The sequence below is a fragment of the Mytilus californianus genome, unplaced genomic scaffold (genome assembly GCF_021869535.1).
Source record: "Mytilus californianus isolate M0D057914Y unplaced genomic scaffold, xbMytCali1.0.p SCAF_16, whole genome shotgun sequence".
In the NCBI taxonomy this organism is placed as follows: Eukaryota; Metazoa; Mollusca; class Bivalvia; order Mytilida; family Mytilidae; genus Mytilus; species Mytilus californianus.
In genome coordinates, this window is record NW_026262648.1 from 3,396,349 (window position 1) to 3,417,786 (window position 21,438).

At 32.6% G+C, this 21,438-nt stretch overlaps 1 protein-coding gene and 1 long non-coding RNA gene across 2 annotated transcripts in view; one reads left to right on the forward strand and one right to left on the reverse strand.

Annotated features, from left to right (window-relative positions):
- Positions 1-21,438, reverse strand: part of LOC127726088 (prolyl 4-hydroxylase subunit alpha-1-like) — a 134,545-nt gene that overhangs the window by 111,478 nt on the left and 1,629 nt on the right. The gene's annotated exons all lie outside the window — the stretch shown is intronic.
- LOC127726092 (uncharacterized) lies at positions 12,182-14,822 on the forward strand. Its single transcript, XR_007993323.1, has 2 exons — positions 12,182-12,659; positions 14,189-14,822. It is a non-coding gene; the product is annotated as an uncharacterized LOC127726092 (long non-coding RNA).

Here is a 21,438-nt window from a genome sequence, read left to right on the forward strand (position 1 = left end):
TTAGCAAAAATAAATGCACACAAAAAATTAACATTGTTAAAGCTTTTTTTTAAAATTCAAAACAGTTGCCCAAAACCATTAAGTTCCTTGTTTGATTTATTTTATATTATTCAAAGCCTTTTATAGCTAGCTAGATGGTATGGCTTTTTCTCATTGTTCCATTCATATCGTTACCTATACCTAACTTGTCATGCTTGTGCATTATTTGGTCTCTGGTGGGGATAGGCCTACGGAAGAAGGTTCAACTTGGAATTTGCCAGATAATGAGTAATTATCCAAAAATGTAGAAGAAAGATATTCATAACCAAAACCAAAATTATGTTGAAATTAAAGATGTAAATTGTCTGTAACATGTTGTTTCATTTTGATTAGTGAGGTACTGGTGACCTGACGAAATTTATAAACATGAACTTTTGACCTATAGGAGTTACCCTACTGGAGTTTGGATCTAGGTCCGTTCGCCCTGATTCACATTCAACCTTAATTACTTGTTAGCCTGAATAAGTTAATATCTGTTTGCCCTGGGTCCATTCGCCCTGATTTTAAATTTTATTTTGTTATCTTGATGTATAATGTTTATTGTTGAATAGAGTATGGTAAAGTTTGTAGAAATTTTGCTCAATATTTATATTGTATTGCTACTACCAGATAATTTACATTATTTTCCTTTGATTTGCACTATAGAATACAGGTATACAAATTTTAATATAACACAACTGATGACGATTTTACAGTGGCGGATCCGGAAATTTTCATAAGTGACTGCCTAAGAGGGGGCCGGCTCCTGTCATGCTTCAGTGATTCCCTGTATAATCAACCAAATTTTTTCAAGAAAAGGGGGTCCCGAACTCCTCCCCCCCCCCACACACACTCAATCCGCCACTGCTTTAAAAAACAACTGAAAACCATTATTAACTGCATGTATTTATCTTAATTGAAAACAATTTCTTGAGTTTTTCTCATTTGGCGGATCCAGAACTTTTCATAAGGGAGGGCCGGCTCTAGTCTTGCTTTAGTGATTCCCTATAAAATCAACCAAATTTTTCCAAAGAAAGGGGGGGCCGGGCCCCCAACCTCCCCACCTGGATCAGCCTATGATATATTTTTATATCTCTCTCTGATATGCCATTTCAAATCAAATGTGTATTAAATAAAACTTTACACTAGAAAAGTAATGGATAGTTACTCATTTGGGAAACTTTCAAATTCACAGCATGCCGGTGCCCGTGTTAAAAGTGGTAGGTTTTCATCACCATGATCACCCTCGTTGTATTGCGGAATAACGATTTATGCAAATTGAGAAAAACATCATGTCTGTGGTTGATAATAGTGTGTGCGCTTTAATATTCTATACCTTCTTATTTAATAGTTTTTCCAATTTTGAGTACTGACGGCAAGTGTTGTAACGTATTAATAGTGTACGAATGTCTTGAGACCAATGTGCTATTTACAAGAGCGATCGGGGAATGCAGGGGAAAGAAACTTATCAATTATGTTTATTCTTAAGACAAAAATGAGCCGCCGTAAAATGAACCGTGTCGAGGAGGTTACCGACACGTAATAGGGCAGAGACTTTTTCTGTGTTCTTTATTTTTTTATTAGCTATATTTCTACAAACTTACACTTTTTGCTCATTACTCTCTTTCCTCATATTTTAGCATTTCATTATTCTTTAATCTTTATTGTTTGCCCGTTATTCTCTATTCTGTTAACCCCCATCCATACCCTCTTAAGCTTTCGGTAGTTTATTTTATCCTATTTCTGTCTATGTGACTGTAAATACATTTTTTATCACAAAACAAAAACTTACTAAATATGTTTTTATGAAGTCCTCACCAGTTGCGGAAAATGTCATAAGGAGACACTAACTGTCATGCATAAAGAGGGGACCCGCTTCAGTGATTCTCTAAATAATCAACCAATTTTTTTTCTAAAAAAGGGACGGGCCCCCATGCACTCACCTTAATCCACCTCTACCCCCTTCCCACTTCGTATCCTTGAATTCGGATTCATGATCTCTCTGACTATAAAGTAAGTAAGTAAGTCACATTTGCTTATATCAGGTTTTTGAATTGAACTGGCCTGGCGGATAGTTTTTTCATTTCCAATCATACCACATCTCCTTATTTTTATTTATACGAAAGTTTTATTCATATTTTTTGGTGTATTGATGAATGTGTAAAGATGCAGCAATTGTGTAGATACATTTTAAAATACAGCACAAGAGATGCAGATTATATAAAACTTATAAGTCGAAGACATACTGACAACGCCATGGCAAAAACTTAAAAACGACCAAATGACGTACAACAGTCTATAAAACTTTACTATAGCATACAAAACGCAAACATTTAAAACACATAAGAAGCATCCAGACAGTCAAATAGAAATTAAAAGAATAAATAATTTGTAAAGATTTTCAACTAGGCCTACAGCTATATTTTCTTATCAGCTAACAGTAAACATAGGTTCTGGTACTATGTGATAAGTCATTTTTTCATGCAGACCCAGTTTCATTGATACCTTGGGTTTTATGCATATCAGCCCAGATTATGTGTGTAATTTTATTAAACAATTCAACAATACATGTTCTAAACAGGTTAAATTCAATTTACAAATTTATAAATTCAGATCTACTGGCATTCAACACCCAATTACTTACTTGCCGTATATTGCTAAGTTTGATTGTATATTGTCAATCCCTCCACATCGTGAATACGCCATGCGAGGTGTTGGCTATGTTTTATACAGGGTGGCGGCTTCGAAGCGTAGAAAAAAATCCAGGTAAATGAAAGTGTAAAATTTTGTTGTTGAAAATTTTAAGCACTAAATTCCTAAATTTGCACTTAACTCCGTTCTACGGGTAACATGGTTGTTTTATATGAAAATAGGATAAAAAGCATCCGGAAAAATTATCACATTATAAGTATTCGTAAATAGATATGAAAAAACTTAACAAGGAATAATTATTAAGTATTGGTAAGTAAGCGGACAGAAAGTCGCAGTACAAAAGTTTAAATTAATTATTTTACAATTGTTTAAATATATGAGAGAAAGTTCTTGACGAATTGACTTTATTTATAGATGGTATTTAGTTGAGGAAATGATTAATTCGCCTTCAAATAGTTTTTTTTTTTTTTATCAATAACTTATAAAAAGGAGACATTTTTGACAGCATGAAGCCAGTTAATTACCAAACCACTTTGGCAGATTGGTTTCTTAACAGTCATTGTTCAATATTAATATTCAAAAATAAATTTTGTTTACAAGTCCGTTTCCTTTTAAAAATGTTTCAGAAAAATACTGAAACGTTTTTAAAATTAAGTTTATTCAAAGAAAAAAATATCCCAAAACTAAATCGTGACTTTTTACTTGTTACTTTTTGTTGTACGTTCTAAGTGTCAATCATAGCAACCACAAATTTGGAAATAAAATCGATTACAATGTAATTTTATAGAAGGAAAAAGGGGGGTTAATGAACAAATTATTACTATACACTCACATACTTCTTAAAAGATTTGCATTTGTAAGCTGTCTATAGATAATGTTAAATTATTTCAGGAGTTTCAATTAATTTAGCCGACAAAAAAGATTATAAACAGTTAATTTTCGACGCCTACTACTACAAAAAATAGTGATTCTTTTTGTCGATTTGGTACTTCAGTTTCGACTCAAAATTTCCTATTGAAATAGTTAGATGCCAAATATCTAGGAGAAGATTGTATTTGTACTTTATGTAATGGTGGTGATATTGGCGACGCGATTCATTATATTATAGCAAGGATTTGTACAAATCCTTGATTATAGAATGTTCGGCAATAGACGAAAGTAGACAAACCCTATTTAAACGGGGTTTTGATCTCCAAGGACCCCACATTTTACATCGAATAAGATCTATATTTTTTAACGTTTTCAAATGAAATAACTTGAATTGAAAATTTCCCGACTATGTGAAGATTTCTTATATTTCTAAATGGCTTCAATTATTACATACAAAACGACAAATGTATTTAACTTTTTTTTTGTAAAAACAATATTCATGTATTATTATAATTTTTCAAGGGAAACGCGTTTTTTTTTTTTTTTTTTGCAAAGTTTACTTGTATGTGTTTAAAACCATCATCAATCAGTCCTAATTATTAAAGATCAAACGACCTAATCAAAATGATTATTGGTATTGAATATGATCATCGGTCATGCATGACGTATCCCAAATTACTTCTTTAATGTTGGTTTGATTTTATCAAAACCAAAATTATAAGATAAAAAATTAAATTATCTATCGAATGTTTACCCTCAACGCTCACTAAAACATATATACATGTCCTGAGTGACTTTTTATGTCCTGTCTGCACTCAGGAGGTCCTGAGCGGTTTTTAGACGTACCGTTAATTTATAGGCATATATTTGAAGCTGTTCTTAATTATGTACATTATCTATAGGTATACATGTATCAGACAAAAAGACTTTCCAATGAACTTAGTTCTAGTTATCTTAGGTCCTAGTAACAGGCACTTGTCTCAGAAAAAAAAATTCCTATATACTTTTAATGTTATATTAAGGTATATAGGAAACAAAATTCTGAGACAAGTGCCTGTGGTCCTAGTGTGAAATAAATCCACTGGGAATTGGCCTTTTTAAACACATCTATATACACGTTTTCTCAAGGGTTCGTACATGTAAAGTGAAATTATGTTTACTCAATGTTACATAAGTTTATTTGCTACTTTTTTTCTTCTTTATTTTATATAAATGTTTTTTTTTTTTTATTTTAACATTTATATCTTCGAAAAATTTGTAGTGTTGCAATAGGGAATGGACACAGGTACTTAACTACATTTAACGAAAGAAATTTTGTGTAATGTCATCAATTAATCTGTATTACACAAAGACAGGATGTTCTCTAGAAAACTATGGTATTTCTAATACGTTATACACACCCCAGGGTACACGCACTGTCTTAATGGAAAATTACTGCATGCTTTAATTACCTGTAATCAGCCATACAACAAATCAGTTGACTGACCATGTCATTACAGTTTAAAAAGTTTTCCTCAGATCAAAACGGAATATTCATTTTAACTTTAAAATTTAAAACTTTAAAAAGTATACTTTGACATAATTATGAAGTAAAAGAATTTAACAATTTAATAATCGGATTTTTCCAAAGATTAAGATACAATTATATTTATTATTCTGGGACTGACAGATATATCACAGGCAAATGTCTCAGAATTTTATTTCCTATATACCTTTATTAAAGTATAGAGGATTTTTTTTTCTGAGACAAGTGCCTGTGAGATATATGCATGCATATAGCCTTTGTTAGTCTTGTATCATTTTTAATTTTAGTTTCTTGTGTACAATTTGGAGTTTAGTATGGCGTTCATTATCACTGAACTAGTATATATATTTGTTTAGGGGCCAGCTGAAGGACCGTCGCCTCCGGGTGCGGGAATTTCTCGCTGCATTGAAGACCTGTTGGTGACCTTCTGCTGTTGTCTGTTCTATGGTCGGGTTGTTGCCTCTTTGACACATTCCCCATTTCCATTCTCAATTTTATAAGTCCCAGACATATATAATTGTAAATCAAAATGATTTACATAATTACTGGGAAATAATATAACTTGATGTTTCAGTTATGTTGATGTCACAAATACACATGAATTATTTGATGATGCATGCTGGAATTTCTTATCTAAATGCATGACGGTGACCACAGACATATATATATATATCCATTTACTGATTCTATAATTTCTTGAGAAAAAAAAAATCAGGAGGGAAGTCAAACAAACATTTTAAGCTTTTATTAACAATTGCTGGGAAAACAATAAAATACGACACTGAGTTTTGAAAAAAAAAGTTTATGATTGGTCTTGATTTTTTTTTTAATAAAGATAGAAACATTTTTTTGTCCCCAAACAAAACTTGACAATGCCCCCTTTTTAGCCACACCGACAGATGCCGATGAATGGAGAATTCCAAGTAGGGTCAAAAGGTCACATTTTAAAACTTTTTAGTCGCCAAGTCTCAAAAAAGCAATTATGACTGGCATTGTTTTTAGTCGAATTATATTTTTGCAGGTCAGGTTGCAAAGTGGCAGGTCGGATTTGACCATGTTGACAACGGTCATAAAAAATATCCGAAAAAAACGTTGAATCAAACGATATGAACCTACGCAGTTTTATATTATAAGATATTGACACACACCAGTGTGCTAACTGTGCTGGGTGAGGTGCTGTAACTTGACATACATTTATCATTAAGTTACAGTACTGTTAGGATTTGCCTGCCTTTTTACAGCGGGGACTTTCTATACTAACTGTTAGTATAGACTGTCCCTGGCTTGAAAGTATGGTTCTCTGCTCAGCAACGGGTGCGTGATTAGCAAATCAAATATCTTGTAGCAGTAAAATACCTTGTTTATATAGGAAGTGAACCCCCCCCCCACACCGAGTAAAATACACAAATGTATAATACCTTAATTCAGGAGCACAGTCTGTCTTTACCGTAAATAACTTCGAGATTAATATGTAAGTTTACTTTGCTAATCGATGTTCCTGTAATTCAGATTTATATTTATTTGTGAGACCCCCAATCACTATTTATGATCATTTATATTTACTCAAAGAAAGGGGTTCTCCGTTACTGGGAAAATCTTATCTGATTCAGGATCAATTTATCGGTTACACTCCCCTGTCACCAGTGATTCTTTGTTGTAAGCTAGTATACTGTTGACTATCAATTTGCATGATTAGTTACAGATGTCGACTCGGACTACTGCAAAAGACAATAATTCAGTTCACTGATTTAGATTGAATAGTGGTTCGGTTAATCCCGTCTTCCCCAAACAAGTAAGACTTAGGTTACATCTTTTGGTAGGCCAAATAATTATGACGTCTTGCAAGGCTATTTTATTTTTTATCTATCTATTTATCTGCATATTTCCGAACTCAGTCACAACTTTGACTATTACGTGCACAGAAAGAAGTTAAAATAGCCTTGCAAGACGTCATAATTATTTGGACTAATCTTTTGGCAAAAATAGACGTACCACAGGGGTTTGTTACAATTTGCCAGGTTTTCTACCCTTACGAACCCTGAAAAACTAATCATGCCAGGTGATAAAAAATCTGTCTCCCCTTTTTATCCCATCAGAAAATCAAAAGGTTGTCTCCTTACACCTACATGACAAAAATATATACAGATATGGTATCATTGCCAATGTGACGGCTCTTCAACAGAAACTAAAGACGTAGAAGTTAACAACTATAGGTCACCGTACAGATTTCAACAATGGGCTAAAAAGCCAAACTGCGTCATAAGCTACAAAAGGGCCAAAATAGATAGACAATATCTGACAAGGGTAGAAATGTTCAGAATGTTGAAAAAAAAATCTACTGTCCATTTTAAATCTTGGATAAACTCCTTATATTATACTGCCTGGTCTCGTGGTAGCGTGTTCACCTCAAGTGCAGAAGGTTGTTTATTTTGAATCCAAATGGGTAAAACCAAAGACTTTAAAGTTGGTATTTGCTGCTTCTCCCCTAAGCACGCAGTATTATTAAGGAGTAAGAGCAAATACTGGTTTGTTCAGAGTCAGAATAATGTGTCAAGGTAAGGTGACATGCCTCTCTGAGAACTAGTGTAAGAGATAAATTAGTCCTGGTAAAAATAATGAAAATTGTCTGGTCAGACAAATATAACTAGTATTAAAAGTCCATGGATACAGAATTTACTAGTATATTTAGTCCGATGTCAGTAATTTATGTCCCCAGACTAATTTTCCTAGTCCATGACATCACTATTCCGAGGTAAAAATGTCCAGTTTTTTTAATACTGTATGCAGCATGTCAAGTATATTTGGTGTATGAAAATTTTTAAGGATGTATGTTAGTCTGGCATGTTTTAATCGACCTTGACCTCATTTTCATGGTTCATTGCTCAATGTTATTTTTTTGTTTTTTGGTCAGTTTTTCTATTTTCAAATTAGCAATAGGTCAACTATATTTGGTGTATGGAATGATTGTAAGGTGCATTTTTGTGGTTTGGTCTATTTTTCGGATACTTTTAGCAATAAGACCCCTATATTTGGTGAATGGAATGATTGTAAGATGCACATGATTGTCTGGCATGTTTAATATGACCATGACCTCATTTTCATGGTTCATTGGTCAATGAAAAGTTTGCATTGTTTTGTCAGTTTATCATATGCTTTAAGCAACAGGTAAATTATATTTGGCGGATGTAACAACTGTAAGGTGTGCAACAGGGGGGTAGCTAGGTTTCCAATCAACTGTAGGCACAAATTGCGGCTGGGGGCCACTTAAGGCCCCAGCAGGTCCAGGGCAGAGCCCTGGTAGGGGGTTCAGGGGGGCAAAGCCCTCGATGGAAAACGGTTTTCAGCATTTTATTTGCAGAATTTTGTGTACAAAAAATATTAAATTTACTGGTTATTTTATCATGATAATATCATGAATATACATGAAGAAAAGTTCGAAGAATTATAAAAAATTGGTGAATTAGAGCAGTAGGATCGGAAATCTAAAAAAAAAAAATTATTTACAATATGCATTGCCCAGCTTAGATCAGCATAGCCCTTTAATTAAGCAGTACATCCTATTTAGTTTTTATACGACTGCAAAAAAATTTTGTGGTCGTATATTGGTATGACGTTGGTGTTGTCTTCGTCGTCGTCGTTTGAAGACACATTGGTTTTCGCACTCTAACTTTAGTTTAAGTGAATTGATCTTTATGAAATTTTACCATAAGGATCAATACCTCAAAAGGAAGGTTAGGATTGATTTTGGGGGTTATGGTACCAACAGTTAGGGAATTAGGGGCCAAAAATAAGCATTTTTGTAACTTCCAGACATAACTTGTGTGTTAGTTTATGGATCTCTCTGATATTGTACCACAGGGTTCCATACCACAAAGGGAATGCTGGGATTGATTTTAGGGGTAATTGCCTAAAAATTTTGGGAATTAGGGGCCAAAAAAGGGGGAAAAAACAAGCATTTTTCTAGTTTCATGACAATAACTTGTGTGTAAGTGTATAGATCTTTCTGAAATTGTACTACAAGGTTCCATGTCACAACTGAAAAGCTTCAATTGAGTTTGGAGGTAATTGCCCAAAATGTTTAGGAATAAGGGGCCAAAAAGGGGCACAAAATACGCATTTTTCTAGTTTCCAGACAATAACTTGTGTTCAAGTGTATGGATCTCTCTGAAATTGTACTGCAAGGTACCATACCACAAAGGGAAGGCTTGGATTAATTTTGGGGGTAATTGCCTCAAAATTTTAGGAATTAGGGGCCAAAAAGGGGCAAAAACAAGCATTTTTCTAGTTTCAGGACAATAACTTGTGTGTAAGTGTATGGATCTTTATAAAATTGTACTACATGTACAAGGTTCCATATCACAAATGGAATGCTGGGATTGTTTTTTGGGGTAATTGCCTCAAAATTTTAGGAATTAGGGGCCAAAAAAGGGGCAATAAACAAGCATTTTTCTAGTTTCATGACAATAACTTGTGTGTAAGTGTATGGATCTTTCTGAAATTGTACTACAAGGTTCCATATCACAAAGAGAAAGCTGGAATTGAGTTTGGGGGTAATTGCCCAAAACGTTTAGGAATAAGGGGCCAAAAAGGGCCAAAAATAAGCATTTTTCTAGTTTCCAGACAATAACTTGTGTTCAAGTGTATGGATCTCTCTGAAATTGTACTACAAGGTACCATACCACAAAGGGAAGGCTGGGATTGATTTTGGGGGTAATTGCCTCAAAATTTTAGGAATTAGGGGCCAAAAAGGGGCAAAAAACAAGCATTTTTCTAGTTTCAGGACAATAACTTGTGTGTAAGTGTATGGATCTTTATGAAATTGTACTACAATGTTCCATATCACAAATGGAAAGCTGGGTTTGAGTTTGGGGGTAATTGCCCTAAACGTTTAAGAATTTGGGGCCAAAAAGGGGCAAAAAAACAAGCATTTTTCTAGTTTCCAGACAATAACTTGTGTTCAAGTGTATGGATCTCTCTGAAATTGTACTGCAAGGTACCATACCACAAAGGGAAGGCTTGGATTAATTTTGGGGGTAATTGCCTCAAAATTTTAGGAATTAGGGGCCAAAAAGGGGCAAAAACAAGCATTTTTCTAGTTTCAGGACAATAACTTGTGTGTAAGTGTATGGATCTTTATAAAATTGTACTACATGTACAAGGTTCCATATCACAAATGGAATGCTGGGATTGTTTTTTGGGGTAATTGCCTCAAAATTTTAGGAATTAGGGGCCAAAAAAGGGGCAATAAACAAGCATTTTTCTAGTTTCATGACAATAACTTGTGTGTAAGTGTATGGATCTTTCTGAAATTGTACTACAAGGTTCCATATCACAAAGAGAAAGCTGGAATTGAGTTTGGGGGTAATTGCCCAAAACGTTTAGGAATAAGGGGCCAAAAAGGGCCAAAAATAAGCATTTTTCTAGTTTCCAGACAATAACTTGTGTTCAAGTGTATGGATCTCTCTGAAATTGTACTACAAGGTACCATACCACAAAGGGAAGGCTGGGATTGATTTTGGGGGTAATTGCCTCAAAATTTTAGGAATTAGGGGCCAAAAAGGGGCAAAAAACAAGCATTTTTCTAGTTTCAGGACAATAACTTGTGTGTAAGTGTATGGATCTTTATGAAATTGTACTACAATGTTCCATATCACAAATGGAAAGCTGGGTTTGAGTTTGGGGGTAATTGCCCTAAACGTTTAAGAATTTGGGGCCAAAAAGGGGCAAAAAAACAAGCATTTTTCTAGTTTCCAGACAATAACTTGTGTTCAAGTGTATGGATCTCTCTGAAATTGTACTGCAAGGTACCATACCATAAAGGGAAGGCTTAGATTGAGTTTGGGGGTGATGAATCATAAGGGGGTTCAAAAAATTTGGAGGGAAGGATTTTTTTTCCTTTTTTTTTTCTTTTAAAATTTTCCATTTTAAATTGGTTATTTCTGATTTATATGTAAAAGCAAATAATAATGATATGGTTTGAATAGGTCAATTAATAATTTATAAGTTCTTAGACCACATTCATTCTGTGTCAGAAACCTATGCTGTGTCAAATATTTAATCACAATCCAAATTCAGTGTGTATCAAGCTTGAATGTTGTGTCCATACTTTCCCCAACTGTTCAGGGTTCAACCTCTGCGGTCGTATCAAGCTGCACTGCGCCCAGCGGAGCATTTTATTTCACATCTATTCCTTTCTGATTGAGGATAGTTGATATATACGTTAATTGGTAGTACATAATAGACGATCCTTAATTAAAAGAATAGGCACGTAAACACTGAGACTAGACGATCCTTAATTAAAAGAATAGGCACGTAAACACTGAGACTACTATATATAATAATACTATCCTTTAGGCTACCGATGGACCATCCATCTTTTGACTCTCACACACAGTTGATGCCCAATGTAGAAGTTCGGTTCTGTTCATACTATCGTGACAAAATTCAAGAAATTCATATTTTCTGATATCCTCTACTGTAAAATCCCTACCTGCTTAGGAATAACTATGGTCATTACACGTAGATCTGAGAGTACTCGAAGTAACTGAAAGCTAGTTGATTGATTGATTGCTAACTTGATGTCCAGTGGCAAATAGTTATGCATGTTCAGGACAAAAAAATTTTTACAATAAATACAGGTAGCCATTAGGTCCTGTAATAGGGGTCGTCCAGGATGAAGGTTTGAAAATTTGAAAGTGCCATTAGAAAATTAGGAGATAACTGAATTGTATTTTAAGTGTGGCCTTCGTACAACGTAGATTTTACTTTCGCAAATTGAGTTTACCTTGGGACGCGTAGCGGAGCTAGGTAAATGAGGGTTTATTGGATAGGGACGGAAATTTTGCCTTTCAGCAGACCACCTACGGACCCCTCAAAGAGTTGTTGCAAGTGTTCTTAACATGCAAAGAGCGTGGCATTCTCTCTACACCAGCCATCAGTTAACATCCCCTTTCTGACCATACATACAATTCTACCTAATACTCCATTCACTCAGGATGATAGACTAGTGTACAAATTACATTTGATAATTAAAGAATTTTGACGACTTCATGTGCATCTACAGATAGCGTTGTCATCTTTTTTAATACAAAATTTTTTTTTTTTTTTTTTAAAATATGTGTAGGCACGTGCCTAAAGTGCCTAACAGCAGCTACGCCCCTATGCATGTCTGTCTGGCAGATTCATATAACCATGACCGAATTTATGGTTCTTTGGTCAATGCTAAGTTTTCTTGTTTTTTTCATTTTATCAGATATTATAAGCATATGTCTACTTGTTAGTGTATGGAATGACTGCAAGTCGTCATATAAAAATAAGAAGATGTCTGTCTGCCAAGGTTAATATTAATGTGACCTCATTTTCATAGAATATTGATAATATTAAACACCAAAAATGATGAGCAAGACAAGATATACAAATGATCCAAAATTGTCAGTTGCCTACTAGTATTAATTATGTAATAGTAGTTATTGTCATTAAATGATAATGTTTACCCTTTTATGTGTAGGGCAAGAATATTAAAGATAAAAGGAAACTATAAACAAAAGAAATTATCAACAAAAATAGATTTACAGACGTCAACAAAGCCTAAATGGTAAGTCCACTTCTATAAAAGTTATTGCCCTTGAATAATGATTATTATGAAAATAAGATGTGGTATGATAAATGAGAAAATTATCCACCAGAGTTCAATTAAGTGGATGTAAGCAATGCAATTACTTATTAGAGGCCAACAGACCTGTAAATAATGAGAAAACCCATACCCTATACATAATATAGACATCTATAAAAGACACCACAAACAAAATTTGGAACAAAACATCAATTCAAACTTCAAATAAACCAGACTAATTTATAAAAAAAAACAAGTTATGAAAAAACAAATATGACGGACGTGAACCAACATCAACCACTGAACTTTGGACAGGCAAAATATGGCATGGTTGATATAAAGATATGAAGTGGTATGATTGCCATTGAGACTTTTCTCCAATAGAAATCAAATGACATTAAATTTAACAAAATTAGTTCACTGTACAGCCTTCGACAATGAGCAAACCCTATACTGCATAGTAATCTATAAAAGGCCATGAAATAACAAATGTAAAACAATTCAAAAAGGTCATGGTGTCTATCCATGCTAAACATGCTTGGGGGAAACACCACAAAGGCGAAAGCTAAGTGCCTGATTTTTGCACAAAACAAAAAACAAATATGATATATAGCAACAATTGACAACCACTGAATAACAGGCCCCTGACTTGGGACAGCCACTTACAAAATGTGGCATGGTTTAACATATTTGCTGGCACCAAATCCTCCTCTAATTAAGGACAGTGGTGTAAGTGTCAGTTCAATATGAAAATATAAAAACTATAAAATCAGTTGAAAAGGGCTTTTTTCTGCTCTTTGGTCAGGTTAATTTGATACATTCCCATTTTCATTCTCAATTTTATTAACTCATTCGAATGCAACAAAGCAGAAAAACAGCTACCAAAAACACAGACCGGAAGTGGCTGGAAATTTATTCATTCCCTTTAACAAAAAAGACTCAACATACAGATCTATTAGTACTCACAGTTACTGACAGCTAATTCAAAGCAAATATCAACTACTGTAAATTCAGAAATTATTACGATGTTTTTATTTTTGAGAAAATGCGACAAGTTTATTATCGCAATAATTTAATCTCGCATTTTGATTTTTTTTATAGGAAATGAACAGGATATTTCTAAATATCGCAAAAATTTAAATCGCATTTTAATCTAAAATGACAAAATCGCAATAATAAATGCACGCAATAATTTCTGAATTTACAGTAATAAAATAAACATTTTTTGAGCACCCAACCCACCCCTAACCTGGGACAGTGGTTTTAATAACAGCACAACATTTGAACAAACTGTAAACATTTGTTGCAATTGGCTTAACTCAAAAGACTGCAACAAGGCACAAAAAACAACTAATATGAAAACCATAGACACAAAGCACTGAAATAAGAGTTCTTACAATTCTAAATATTCAAATGAAAGTTTTATCAAAATGTACATAAACATGATAAAATAGCCATTTTATTGCTGTATTTCTCTTCATATATAATTTTTGAGTTTTGTGTATTTGTAGGTCAGACATCTTGGTTTTCATGATCATCATTCAACAAGTCAATACTGAACAGAAAACTTAAAGTTGATATTTTCTACATAGTGTGACTTTTTTATTAATTTGAAATGGAATGTGTTTTTTTCCTACATAAGAAAGAGGAAATTTCATCATAATGACTATAAACAAAAAGGAGTCATATCATCATCATCCTAGATGCACAAGAACTTAATCATGTAAATGCAACAACATAATTATCAATTGAAAGAAGGGAGGAATGAAAAAATATATTAGAATTTTGTTGTCCAAATGAACTTGCTTTGTCCACTCATTTAAATCACTCCATCCAATAAAGATGTACGGAGGAAGATTTTTGAAGAACAGATTGCAAAAATGTTTTGTCTAAGAATTGTAGGAATATTCTAGTGGATGAAATAATTTATTTACTTGACTCTTATATAGTGGACTGAATAATTGTACATAGCAAGCTGAAACAAGAAAACTAAAACTTAACAGGAAAAGTATTTATTTTATAAATTTGCAAATATAAACGTAATATTATGAACACCACAAAGGTATAAGATTCAAATTGTTTGCATGTATTGCAATGGAACTATAACAAAGAAAACTTTAACTCATGAAAAGAGTAAACTATTAACTGTGCTTTGTCAATTTATTCAGTCAGAATATGAAATATTTTTTTCAGTTCTATTTTTCATAATAAAACAAACAAGACAAAGATTTCAAATCAATATTTTTTTCTTTTATTAAGACATGTCATAATTTTATTTCAGTTAAAGGATTTTATTTTTTGACTTTAAATAGTATTATACTTTCCAAAATAATAATAATCTTTATTGTCATATAAACAAATTAAAAACATGTTTGTGACAAAATGAAAAAAACCAAAATACACTCATATATATATTATAAACTTTTTACTACCAAACAGAATTCATTGTAACATACACATTATTGTATATTTATAATTTGAATTCAATAGGATTTTATTTTGTCCCATGGGATATTAAATATCCCATGGGATAATTATAGTCCCATGGGATTTTATTTGTCCCATGGGACAACAAATATCCCATGGGACTACAATTATCCCATGGGACCCAAAAAAATCCTATGGGATTTAACCGAAATCCCATGGGATAATGGTCAATCCCATGGGATTTGCATTATCCCATGGGATATTGAAAATCCCATGTTTTTCTAAATCAAATTACAAAATATATATAATAATAACAGCAAAAAAGCAATGAAATTATTGAATCCCATGTTATTCTGCACATTTTGGTTATATACACGACACTGTAGGTCTAAGGAGAGGCGGCGGCGGATTTGCAAATGAGTGTTTTGCAAATTAAAAGTGTCCAGTGTTAATAATCAATGTAGAAAGGCTGGATGCAAAATTCCTCGTGGAACCATACTTATAACAATATATCTTTATACTAATGATGATTTTTTTTAAATGATTTTAAGCAATATATGATACCTATATTCCTGATGTAAAAGTATGGTTATGAAAATATTACGTTCATTCAACTGAAATATGTAAACTCCATATGACAGAGCCAACAGAACATCGCCATCAAGGAAAAAAATATATAACAATAGGAAAGTTAAAGTCGATCAGTTTATCATCAAAAATGTGTATGAATATAAATATGTTTTGCATACAAATCTACTTTTTCTGTTTTCTTTAACATTGTATATGTGCTGCCACATCTCGAAACAAATTTGAAACATTATATATGACATGACAACTCGTGCCTTTTTAATTTAAACCTTTCTTTTTGGAGTTACGTATTATTTCTAGCAATTCAGTTACTCAGTTTGCGAAATTGCTACGCTGACATCCTATTGGATGTTCTACCTTGAAATGTTAGAAATTTTTATTTGTTTTAAGAGTTTACATACTCGTATATGATAATGTCATTAGTCTGGGGTGTATTGAATTGGAATGGGATTCACGTAGTCATTCATTAGAACAATAAGTCTAAGTGACCGTAAAGAAATCGCAGAAGCCTTTTCGTACTTATTATCTTAGAAAGTAGCCATCATCCAGCAACCATATATTTAGAATGCATGTACCAGTCACAATTTAACACCGAATATAACCCCTTGTAAACGTATGAACCGGAAGTAACTAATATATCCCAGAATCTAAAATCTGTGTTTAGTAAGCTACTTCGTAATACAGAAAATTTAAATGGTATGTTGTTAATTAGAAGTAGGAATTTGTTCTTTGTTATATATTGCCTAAACCATAACAAATATAATACGATATAATTCTCAAAGTGTTCTAACGGTTTATTTTTACAATACACATTCTTGGTAAAGAATTGTGACATTTTAATACGAAGTACCCCTTTACTATTCAACTTGAACATGTGTCAATATAAATTTAAAATGTGAATCATAAAAAACACAATTCCAATTTCGCTATAGTTGAATTTTCATAGATACACCGATTTGGTTTGGAGGTCTGTCTGTACCTGTAGACAACTTATTACAAACGGGATTGCACATCCTAATTTTTACTGAGTTGTTTTTACCGAGCCTGTAAATTTAGATACGATCCAGGTAAACTTGTCGATCCTTCAAATAAAATTATTCTAAAAGGTTACCAATTCAACACTGTAAATAGATCTTTGAATATTGTTTTAATCAGTATAAATATTGATTTTGTTATCAATAAATTAAAACACAACTAAACATTAAATTAAATAAATGTTATCCACATATGTACATTCACGGCCCTACAATCTGTCCAAACCTATATTTTTACCGAAGCTTATTAGGGCCAACTTTAATCTTGGAATTATTAACTTTAATCTTGGAATTGTCAACGTTAAACTTGGAATTTCCAACTTTAATCTTGGAATTATCAACTTTAATCTTGGAATTATCAACTTTAATCTTGGAATTATCAACTTTAATCTTAGAATTTCCAACTTTAATCTTGGAATTATCAAATTTAATCTTGGAATTTCTAACTTTAATCTTGGAATTATCAACTTTATTCTTGGAAATGACTGATATTTTACTTCTAGCCCAAAAAAAATATACGTGTATCGAAAGTCTTGTATATCTTCAGGTAGCCTAATATCCACGAAAGGAGGGGTGTAACTTCCTATTAATGGGTATACGTGGATATGCCAAAAATCTTGATCATAAATATGCGAGATTTTATATATATGACACTTCTTTTTAATGACATTCTATATTGATATGCATTGTCCTTTCATAACTTTATATTGATTTGAAGTATATACATATCTTATATAAATATGTTATTTTAGAAATCTTATATTAATGGCCAATTGTGGTAATTAAATCAATCAGGGACTTTATATTTTCATAAATATAAAGTCCCTGAACTATGCATTTTAAAATTAAAATGTTGTATATAAGTAAAGATCATTCTTTGTATACATTTATATATAGATATAGGTAACAACTATTAGTGAATGTTATATCAAAATGGGTACATTTTTAGGCAAAAATGGCACACCCCTACCAAAATTTTTGAAGTATGCAGTACATGCATTTATTATTTATATATAGGCGGATTTGCATCGATGTTTACAATAGCAATCACCAACAAAAAGTAAAGTAAAGCACATCAAACTGAAGTGCCCTGTTTGGCTAAGGCGAAAGTCTAGTGAGCCAAAATTCACGATGCTCTCAATTCAGAGATTCCCTCGGTTAATGAAAGTCGGAAAAATCGGTGTCGGAAGATTAAAGTTGGAATTTATAAGTTTAATGTTGATAATTTCAAGATTAATGTTGATAATTCCAAGATTAAAGTTGGAAATTCCAAGATGAAAGTTGGAAATTCCAAGATTAAAGTTGATAATTCCAAGATTAAAGTTAATAATTCCAAGATTAATGTTGATAATTTCAAGATTAATGTTTGATAATTCCTAGATTAAAGTTGATAATTCCAAGATTAATGTTGGATAATTCCAAGATTAAATTTGATAATTCCAAGATTAAAGTTGATAATTCCAAGATAAATGTTGATAATTCCAAGATTAAAGTTGATAATTCCAAGATTAAAGTTGAACTGGTTATGTCGTCTTTTCACTATGCTTTTGGATGTGTACTGATATTTTAGTTGAAGATAATGATTTTTTTTATTAGTAGTTATTGACTTTGAACTAGCTTTAAATAACTGCGAGTACTAACAAATCTCAGATCTGTACTTAATGTCTTTTGTGTTAGTGTTTTTGTTTTTGTTTTTGTTTTTGTTTTTTTTTTGCTTTGTATCAACTGATGCTGATAGTTTTTCTCATGCCGTTCTGTTCACCACTGTGACATGATAGGCTAGGGTTTGGCGCAATCAAACATGTTTAACCCTGCCATGTTCTATCTGTGCCTGTCCCAAGTTAGGAGCCTGTAATTCAGTGGTTGTCGTTTGTTGTTGTATATTGTTTTACATTTGTCATTTCGGGGCTGTAGGGTGACCTGTAGTTGTGAACTGCTACGTCATTTGGTCTCTGATGGCGAGTTGTCTCATTGGCAATCATACCACATCTTCTTATTTTTATATTTATTGTTTAGTTTGAATACGTGTTTAAGCACAATGGGGTCTTTTGCAGGAAATAGTAAAAGTGTGACTTTGGAAAATACAACAGGAAGTAATCTTGAGTACATGAAAGTATGCTGATTATTTTGCAATTATTGTGTTTACAACATGTGCAAGTTACTTAATTTAATCATCAACATTTGTAATAAGAGTAAAAAAATGCAATCTTAATATGACACCTTAAGTGACTTTCATATATCTGAACTAACTTATATTCCCGTTATGTAAATGACTAAATGTTTTTAAGCTATCCTTTTCAGAATCAGTATAAAGAAAATTCATAACTTTCTGATGAAACTAATTCAAATATAATTTATACAAAAGTATTTTTTCTTGTGGTAAAAGAAAGAATCCCAAATGCACAACCTCGGTACAGGTAACCGGAAGCTATCCTAATTCACCGGGAGTGACATTGTATATATGCTTCAGTTATATCTGGTCTATATACCAGATTTGGTAAGTGTTTGGTATTACTATAAATTTTCACTTCTTCGCACTATGAACATCAATATTATCTATTTTGTAAAAATATTTCCTTTCTCCATTTGAACTGTACACGTATACCTAACAACAAAATTATTTTCATTTACCTGTGTTTAAAGTAATTGCAAATGGCTGATATTTTCGTTCAAGCATATTGTTTTTTCTTAAATTGTTTGACATTTCACAGCGGTATAACATGTTACTTTAATTATTCTTCCCTTAGTTTATTTATTTTGTATTTACATTGTATCATAGATCAAATTTATTTGTTCAGCGTATGTTTATTGGTGTTAATATGTCTTTTGATTGAGTTAAGCCATTTCAATTGATATTTTATAGTGTGTTTTTCTATGTTGTGATGTTACACTATTGTTTCAGATAAGGGTGAATGTTTTGTACCATTAAAACGTTTAAACCCGCTGCAATTGTTTGCACCTGTCCTAAGTCAGGAATCTGATGTTCAGTAGTTGTCGTTTGTTGATGTGGTTCATAAGTGTTTCTCGTTTCTCGTTTTTTATATAGATTAGACCGTTGGTTTTCCCATTTGAATGGTTTTACACTAGTAATTTTTGGGGCCCTTTATAGCTTGCTGTTCGGTGTGAGCCAAGGCTCCGTGTTGAAGACCGTACTTTGACCTATAATGGTTTACTTTTATTAAATTTTGACTTGGATGGAGAGTTGTCTCATTGGCACTCATACCACATCTTCTTATATCTATTCAGACATAGAAATGTACTGTATTCTTTCCCTTTAACTGTATGTTATTTTGAAGTAAATGAAAAAGGAAAGCCATACATAGACACCCTATTACTATAACATATGACATCGAAGGATATTTTTTATTATTTCAGTTTGATTTTCTTTTTAAAATTAATTTGCTATTTGTTATTTGTTGTTTTCTATTTTCTGCTTTTAATATCAATGTGCCTAAATATTCAAGGGTTGAGATCTCACAGCGCCTGTCCGAAGTCAGGAACTTCTGGCCTTTATTAGTCTTGTTTGTTTTTTTAAATTTTGGTTCATTTATATGTTTCGGAATTTAGTGTGACGTTCATTTTCTCTGAAACAGTATACATTTTTGTTTAAGGGCCAGCTAAAGGCCCAAGACCACAATTAATAACACGAATGTAGTTCCCTTTAATTAAAGTGTATTTTTTCTTCATTTTTTTTTCTTTGCCTTTCTCATTCATTTCTTAGTTTTTATGGGATGGAAATGAAAGAAGAGAGGTGAAATAAATTTTTGGATGTTGTATTTTAACTGATTTTGATATGGAAAGAGTGATTAGGATAAGTGCAAAAAGGTAATATTTACAGTTTTCGGAACATCTCTTGACTTGTCCATAGGTGTATGGATGTGTATTGGCTAAATTTGTAAGATATTGGGGAGCGATTTTTCTGAATTTTGGATATGTGTTTGGACTAGTACTATACATTACACACACAAACGATTAGACAAAAAGAATCGGTGCATTTTTTCAATGAGACAAAAAGTTATAAAGAACTAATAGAGAAATTAATTGTGGTCTGTGGCCTAAAGCCCGCCTCTGGGTGCGGGATTTTTTCGCTGTGTTGAAGAGCCATTGGTGGCCTTGAGCTGTTTTCGGCTCTTTGGTCGAGTTGTTGTCTCTTTGACACATTCCCCGTTTCCATTCTCAATTCTAAATGGAACAATAATGTGAAAATATAGGACTTATAGACACCCTAATGTTAGTTTCCTTCTTATATCATAACGATTTTTCACATTTAAGCTTGACTGTTTGCTTTCCTTTACTTGATGTTCAGGCGATAAAATCAAATAAACACACACAAAAAACAGCAACAACAACAACGTAACCTGTCCACTTCAAAGGTTAAATTTTACAAGTTCAATGTTTTCAACTGGGAGGACCGTAAAATATAATGTTTCATTTAGTTGTACTCAACAACAAAGTTATTATGGACCAATTAATGATATTTACCAAAACAACAGTATTAAAGTTCCTGTCTGAATACCTGGCACTGAGACACATTTATTTTTTGTCTTATTATGATCCTGCCAATATAATACGGTTACAACAACAATATCAAGAGTCATACACAGAAGCTTGTTCGCTATCAATGAAAACCAAACATATATTATATGTCGAAAATGAGCATTTAATTTTAGACATAATACTAACTCACAAAGAAAATTATGATGTCGAAGTTG